Source organism: Fundulus heteroclitus, chromosome 19 (assembly GCF_011125445.2).
Source record: "Fundulus heteroclitus isolate FHET01 chromosome 19, MU-UCD_Fhet_4.1, whole genome shotgun sequence".
Taxonomy (NCBI): domain Eukaryota; kingdom Metazoa; phylum Chordata; class Actinopteri; order Cyprinodontiformes; family Fundulidae; genus Fundulus; species Fundulus heteroclitus.
Genome location: NC_046379.1, coordinates 33,576,284 through 33,583,395, shown reverse-complemented (window position 1 = coordinate 33,583,395; position 7,112 = coordinate 33,576,284).

The following is a 7,112-nucleotide window of genomic DNA, read 5'->3' as shown; positions in this document are numbered from 1 at the left end:
ATATATATATATATATATATATATATATATATATATATATATACACACACTGTATGTATAGGCTACATACACAGACACCGATCTACAGACAACAGCACTGATATACATAGGAGCAAAACTATATACAGACAAGTGAGAACAGAGGTGGCCATAACAGCATTTAAAAATTATATATTACAAACCGCAATCTGGGGGGAAAAAAATCAACAAAAAACCTAACGCATCTTAGAATCAAATACATTACAACCCCCCCCCCCCCCCCCCCCCCACAAATCATGTCTATCCAGTAATTTAGGACCATTTTGTTTGTTTTTGGTGTTTAATGTACTTTTCTCTACTTCCATCCCTGCTACCCATTAGCACATATTGTGTTTATGCCGGAAAAACTGTAACTGTAAAGCATGATGATTATCTATCATAAAATCCTACTTATGAAAGGTAATTCCCCAGGATCTGGTTCCTAGTGTCCTTTTATTTGCGCACCCATAAGCGGAGTAAAAGTCGGCTTCCTGGGACGGAGCTCTGGAAGTTTGCTTACTTTCAATACATAATCGAAATTATTTATTAAGTTACACAATAATTTAATTCAATCAATTGGTCCCATGTAGCCCCTAAAGGGGTGACGTTTTCAGTCAGTTGATTTATCTGGAAATCGGGTGAGAATTCACCGGATCCAGAGTGTCTGAAAACATAAAGTACATTTTCCTGAATTGACTTGTATTCTGTCTGGCTGCAGCTTGGTCTGACCTAAGATGGCCGCGTCTACGTATTCATGTCTGTGCCTATGACTACCGCGTACTGTACTCCCTCTCTCAGCCGTGTTTTAATTTGAATCATTTGACCTTAACTTGATTTCAACCATGGTAAACCGTTGCTGTATTGTGTGCTGTAACAGCGCAACACATGATCGCCATGGGAAAAACATAGAAAATGGGTTAACTTTCCACCGCTTTCCTGCCTGGAGGCGCAACCACGGAGTCGTCGGCTTGCTTGGATCGCGGCTTTAAGACGACCGAACATAACTTTCCACAGTATCCCGATGTCAATGAGAGTGTGTTGACATGTGTATTCTAATGAGTGCTCTTCAATGACGTCATTAATGGGTGTGACTATAAATTGTGGACCATGCGCAATGTTGTTGTGTGAAGTAAAATAAAGTGGTGGCGTGAGACATGTTGCTCGTGGAAACAACTTGATGTAGTCGTGTGCGGTTATTCTCCGACTGTTCCCTGCCCTTATGATGACAGTGCCAACAGGTTATGGGCCCAGGAGGGAGATGGGAAGTCGATGGCAAAGATTGTGCTTTGATGGAGATGAAAGAAATTATGAGCTGTGGGAGGCAAGGTTTCTGGGACATCTCCGGCTGCATGGCTTGAAAGAAACAATACTGCGTAAGGTGGAGCCGAATGCAGACGCCGATGAAGATGACGACTCGGATAAAAACGAGGAAGCCTACGCCGAGCTGATCCAGTGTCTAGATGACAAGAGCTTGTCTCTGGTTATGAGAGAGGCGTCAGATGACGGCAGGAGGGTGTTGCAGATCCTGCGAGACCATTATGCGGGCAAAGGAAAGCTGCGGGTAATTAGCCTCTACACAGAACTGACATCCCTCCTGAAAGCTGCCAGCGAGACTGTCACAGACTATATTATTCGGGCTGAAACTGCCATTACAGCGCTAAGAAATGCTGGAGAGAAGCTGAGTGATGGACTATTGATAGCCATGACTTTGAAAGGTCTGCCTGAACCATTTAAGCCATTTGTTATTCACATAACTCAAAGTGATGATGACAAGTTAACCTTTGGAGACAAAAAGCAAACCCAGAGTTTACGTGTTACATCTGTGGCCAGAAGGGACACAAAGTGCGACAATGTCCGACGAACTTTAAAGGACAGACACAATGGTGCAGTTTCTGTAAAAACTCCAGTCATAAAGAGAGTAATTGTCGAAGAAAGAAGAACGTGTGAAACAGGCTATCGAAGGGGATGATCACTCATTTGTTTTCAAGATTAGCGACAGCCAGATCAGGGGCTTGAAACAATGAGGAATGATGGTGGACACCGGTGCAACGTCTCACATAATTAATGACCTGAACAAGTTTAAAAAGTTTGATGATGCCTTCCGACCGGAGGAACACTTCGTGGAGCTTGCTGATGGGACGAGGACAAGTGGCGTGGCACAAAAGACAGGCGATGCAGAGGTGTGGCTGCGAGACACCGTGGGACGGAACGTGAAGGTGGCGATAACGAGGGCGCTGTACATCCCCACCTACCCCCAGAGCATCTTCTCTGTTAAAGCAGCGATGGCAAAGGGAGCCTCGGTCAACTTACAACAAGGACACGATCAACTCATCTGCAAGGATGGAACCAGGTTTGACATCAGCGTGTACAATAGACTTTATTTCCTTGATGTTCTCGATGAAAATGACTTTGCTGATAAAGAGGATGACAAAGTTTTGGGTTGCTATGACATTCAAGAGTGGCACAGGATTTTAGGTCACTGTAATTTTCAAGATGTATTAAAACTAGAAAATGTTGTGAAAGGTATGAAAATTAAAGGGAAGGTTGATAAAACTAAACTAGACTGTGAAACGTGTATTAAAGGGAAATTTACCCAGAGTAGAAATAGACAAGCTGATGCAAAAGCTAAAACGGCCCTTGAGCTAGTGCACACAGATTTAGCTGGCACTATTGAGCCTGCTGCAAAAGAAGGATTTAGGTATTCACTTGCATTTACTGACGATTTTTCAAGTGCAATATTTGTCTATTTTCTAAAAGCTAAAAGTGACACAGTCAGAGCTACTGACAGATTTATTGCAGATGTAGCCCCCTATGGAAAAGTAAAGTGCATTAGATCAGATACTGGCACTGAGTTCATGTCAAGAGACTATCAGTCTTTATTGAGTGAAAATGCTATTCGACATGAGACATCTGCGCCTTATTCTCCCCATCAAAATGGGACGGCTGAAAGAAGCTGGAGAACACTGTTTGAGATGGCCAGGTGTATGTTGATTCAGAGTAATTTGCCTAAAGAATTATGGACTTATGCTGTAATGACTTCTGCAGTTATACGCAACAGGTGTTTTAATAATCGTCTCTAGGGCAAACGCCGTATTACATGTTGACAGGAAAGAAACCTGATCTTTCTAAAATGAAGGAGTTTGGATCAGTGTGCTACTCTTACAAACAAAATAAGAAAAAGTTAGACCCAAGGTGTGATGAAGGAGGTTTTGTTGGTTATGATAAAAACAGCCCATCATATTTGATTAATTATCCAGTTACAGGAAGGGTGTGTAAACACAGGTTAGTCAGATTTCTAACTAAACCTGAAAGTGAGTGCCAAACGCAGACTGATCCAGAGGAGTTGGAGGATGAGTATTACAGAAAAACTGTTCCTGTTAAGTCAGAGTTAAAAGTAGAACAGCAGGTGTCAGAAGGAACAAAAAAGATGCGTGCTGAACCTTCAAGTGTGGGGAACACAAATATCAGGCAAGATGAAGAACATTGTCTACGACGCTCCAAAAGAGAGAAAAAAGTGCCTCTGTATAAGGCAGATAGTGATGATTTTGCCACGGCAAATTTTGACAATGTTGATTATTGCTATCGTTTAGTGTGTAATACACCACAAAATTTTAAAGAGGCCCTGACTTCACCTGAGTCTGAGAAGTGGGTAGAAGCTATGAAGGAAGAAGTTGAATCCTTGAAAGAGAATGACACATTTACTCTCACCACACTGCCAGAAGGTAAAAATGCAGTGGGGGGTAGATGGGTTTATACCATCAAGGAGAATGCAGATGGAGCTGAGACTTTTAAAGTCAGGTATGTGGCAAAAGGCTACAGCCAGGAAGCTGATATAGATAATGGAGAGACATTTGCACCAACAGCTAGCATGACCTCTATTGTCATGTTTTTGTGAGGAACCCGAACACAACCACACACAGAGTTCTGTTTTGTGAGTTTTATTGAAGATGAAGACCAGAGTTCAGACCAGATGGAAGCAGGAGGCTGTTAGTGGCTGAGGCTGGCAAGCTGGATGGAGACGGAGCATGGAGGCAGCAGGAGCAGCAACACAGCAGAGTGGAGACTTGGAACTAGAACTTGACAGCAGCACGGCAGAGTAGAGACTTGGAACCAGAACTAGACCAGCAGAATTAAGCAGCATGACTGAATGAATACTTGCTGGACCGGAGTGGAAGCAGAACCAGAACCACAGCAGGCGGACGGACGGAGATGAAGGGAACCCGGGCTGGTAATGAAAAGGTAAGGTGAGCAGTCAAGAGCATAGGTAACAGACGAGCCGACAGGGAAGGGCAAACTGAGGGAGGTTTAAATAGTGAAGCTGACAGGTGGACTGAGTCCTGGCTTGATTAGTGGCTGGCAGGTGTAGATGATTGCTGAGGTGGAGAGGAGACTGGGGTGTATGGAGGGTGAAAAGTGCCCTGAATATGTGCATGGTGCAGCAGACAAAGCTGCACCATGACATTACCCCCCCCTTAAGGCCGGCTCCCAGACGGCCAAAACAACACAACAAAAAACGACCCACCCAGGGTGGGTGGTGGGAGGCTAGGATGGGGGGCCGGAGTAAAACCAAAAACTACCCAAACAGGGCAAACAAGAAAACTTCTAAACAACGCTGGCCGGCAAAAACCTAGGAAACGAAGGGGGAACTAGAGGGTGTACTAACACGCCAGAAAAACAGAAAAATCTAAACACCAGGGAAACAGAGAAACTAGGAGGACTCAGGAGAACTAGCACAACAGGGAAACTAGGGGAAGTCAAAACAGAAACTAAAGGACTATAAGAAATATAAGAACCAATAAATAATTCTGAAACCAAGGGATGATAACTAACCCAAAACTAAGGCAGAACAAGAACAAATAAACAAGAAAGCACTGGAGCCTTAAGGGCACAGACAGTAACGGCTGCTAGGAGACCGGCAGCAGCTAGGCCACATAGAGTGGTCGTGGAGGACGGCCAGGACGTGGCAGGCGGCGGAGCAATAGCGCCCGATCGAAACCTCGAGGAGGGCGGCCCCGACGGCGGGACAGCCAAGTCAAAAATGGGCGTCGCGGCGGACGACCCCGGTGGCGAAGTAGCAGAGTCTGATGTGGCCAGCGGTGGAAAAGTACCCTGGAGGACAGGCGGCTACCTACTAAGGGCAGCGCAAGGCCACAGGCTACGGAGGTCACAGGACTAGAGGCTACGGGGCTACAGACCACAGGGCTACAAGGTACAGAGACCACAGGGCTACAAGGGACAGAGACCACAGGGCTACAAAGGACAGAGACCACAGGGCTACAAGGGACAGAGACCACAGGGCTACAGGCCTCAGGAAACGCCTGGCTACAGGCCTCAGGAAACGACTGGCTACAGGCTTCAGAAGGCGGCGTTCCCTCCTGGGTCACCGCGTCGCAGGAGGGCGGCGGACCCACGTCGGACGCCGGGCTGGCGTGCTCTGCACCCATGTCGGACGCCGGGCTGGCGTGTTCTGCACCCATGTCGGACGCCGGGCTGGCGTGCTCTGCACCCACGTCGGACGCCGGGCTGGCGTGCTCTGCACCAATGTCAGACGCCGGGCTGGCGTCGACCAGATCCTCGGCAGCAGGCTCTTCTGATGCAGCCCCTGAAGCAGGATCAGGGCTTTCTGTGGCCGACTGGGAGAGAACTAAATCTTCAACTGCAGGCTGAGCAGGATCTGGATCTTCAGCTCCGGTGGGTAGACTGAGGAACAGGTCATCCCTGTCCCCATAGAAAAAATCCCACACCTGAGACTCGTCGACCTGAGGAGCTTCGACCGGACTCTCCTGATCGACAAACATTGCAGCCACACCCGTTCGAACCACCAAGGGAACTGAGGTGGCTTCGGACCCGGTCAGAGTGACTGCGGCAGCTGCCTCAGGCAGGATCTCAGGGAGCGCTGTGGCGGAACTCCTATGCCGGCGAGCTCGCCGTCTGCGCCAGGAGGGACCGGGCGGCAAGGGAGTGGCTGCTGCTGCCAACGAGGAAGCAGGGGTTGCAGAAAAGACAGCAGCAGCGGCAGCAGTGGTGAGAGCCGGATCATCGACAGGCACCGCGGTAGAATCAGGAGCGGGTGGAGTTGTAGCAGTGGAGATGGCAGCCGTGATTGACAGGCTGGTGGGCGGAACGAAAGCCACAGCTGCGGTGGCATCAGCGCTGGAAACAGCCGCGGTGAAGGGAGGTCTGGGAGGAGGTGGCCGGCTGAAGAGCTGGGCGACTGCAGCCCGTTGGTTCCAGTCGAGCTCCTCATATAGCTCCGGAAATTTGAAAAACGGTAGGAGCTCCTCTTTGCTCTTCAGCAGATTCCGCACCTGAGTCACCGCACTCATCCGCCTCCAAGGTGGACTGAGCGTGGCGATGACATTCAGACAATCCTGGACCTGTTCCATGAGGAGCCCCACGTTCTCCTGGAGAACATGCTCCGCTGAGCTACGGTCCGGGAGCGGGGCAAGATCCATCTTGCCAGTTCCTGTATGGAAGCTCTGTGTGGGTGTCGGGTTCTTGTGGTCGGCTCGTTCTGTCATGTTTTTGTGAGGAACCCGAACACAACCACACACAGAGTTCTGTTTTGTGAGTTTTATTGAAGATGAAGACCAGAGTTCAGACCAGATGGAAGCAGGAGGCTGTTAGTGGCTGAGGCTGGCAAGCTGGATGGAGACGGAGCATGGAGGCAGCAGGAGCAGCAACACAGCAGAGTGGAGACTTGGAACTAGAACCTGACAGCAGCACGGCAGAGTAGAGACTTGGAACCAGAACTAGACCAACAGAATTAAGTAGCATGACTGAATGAATACTTGCTGGACCGGAGTGGAAGCAGAACCAGAACCACAGCAGGCGGACGGACGGAGATGAAGGGAACCCGGGCTGGTAATGAAAAGGTAAGGTGAGCAGTCAAGAGCATAGGTAACAGACGAGCCGACAGGGAAGGGCAAACTGAGGGAGGTTTAAATAGTGAAGCTGACAGGTGGACTGAGTCCTGGCTTGATTAGTGGCTGGCAGGTGTAGATGATTGCTGAGGTGGAGAGGAGACTGGGGTGTATGGAGGGTGAAAAGTGCCCTGAATATGTGCATGGTGCAGCAGACAAAGCTGCACCATG